General features: G+C 33.5%; 1 non-coding gene across 1 annotated transcript; it reads right to left on the bottom strand.

Annotated features, from left to right (window-relative positions):
* Window positions 1-248: 248 nt before the first annotated feature.
* Window positions 249-328, bottom strand: LOC124899912. The gene has a single exon (XR_007057472.1). It is a non-coding gene; the product is annotated as a small nucleolar RNA R38 (small nucleolar RNA).
* Window positions 329-684: the final 356 nt, after the last annotated feature.

The following is a 684-nucleotide window of genomic DNA, read 5'->3' as shown; positions in this document are numbered from 1 at the left end:
GTCAGTTTTTTTCTTTTTCTTCAATATTCAAATCCTCTTTGATGCTTCAGCTAACACAAGATCAATTCCTCTTTATATTTGCTGATTAGAAGAAAAAAATGAGAAAATTATGAACTTTGAAAGCTTTTGTATGCATTTTTTAAGTTGCCATGAATAGGAAGATCTGCAGCTCTGACGAGGTTTATGAACTTGCAAATTCATCATAGCAGAGTTTACATCGGAATCATTGTAATGTAGGGATGTGATAATGTCATGTCAGATCACAAGCATTCATCATAATGTATCAGACAGGGATAATGGTGAATTGCTTATCTCATCATCCATAGCAAGTCTAGTTTAAAAAAGAAAGAAAGGAATGTTAAATTAAAGCAATGGAAGAAATAGGGAAGGAGCATCAGATCTTACCATTCAGATGAGGATCATAATACTCAAAGACATGAAATTATTGTGGCAACTAAAAAACATGAGGAAATTAAGCTTGATTTGTAGCTCCGATGGGGTCGATAATTAGGTTCGATGGTTGAATTGAATTGGGGGAAGAAGAAGAAGGAGGAATTTCAGCCATTTTTAATCGTTCGAAACTCATTAGCGACTTGGAATTGGAATTGAAATTGAAATTTTTAGTTTGGGGATTTTTGAATTTGACGAAAAAGAAGAAGAAGATGGATTGGAATTAACAACTTG

Source organism: Capsicum annuum, chromosome 6 (genome assembly GCF_002878395.1).
Source record: "Capsicum annuum cultivar UCD-10X-F1 chromosome 6, UCD10Xv1.1, whole genome shotgun sequence".
NCBI classification, from domain to species: Eukaryota; Viridiplantae; Streptophyta; class Magnoliopsida; order Solanales; family Solanaceae; genus Capsicum; species Capsicum annuum.
The sequence above is the reverse complement of the archived record's forward strand: the minus strand, read 5'-3'. Positions and strand labels throughout refer to the sequence as shown.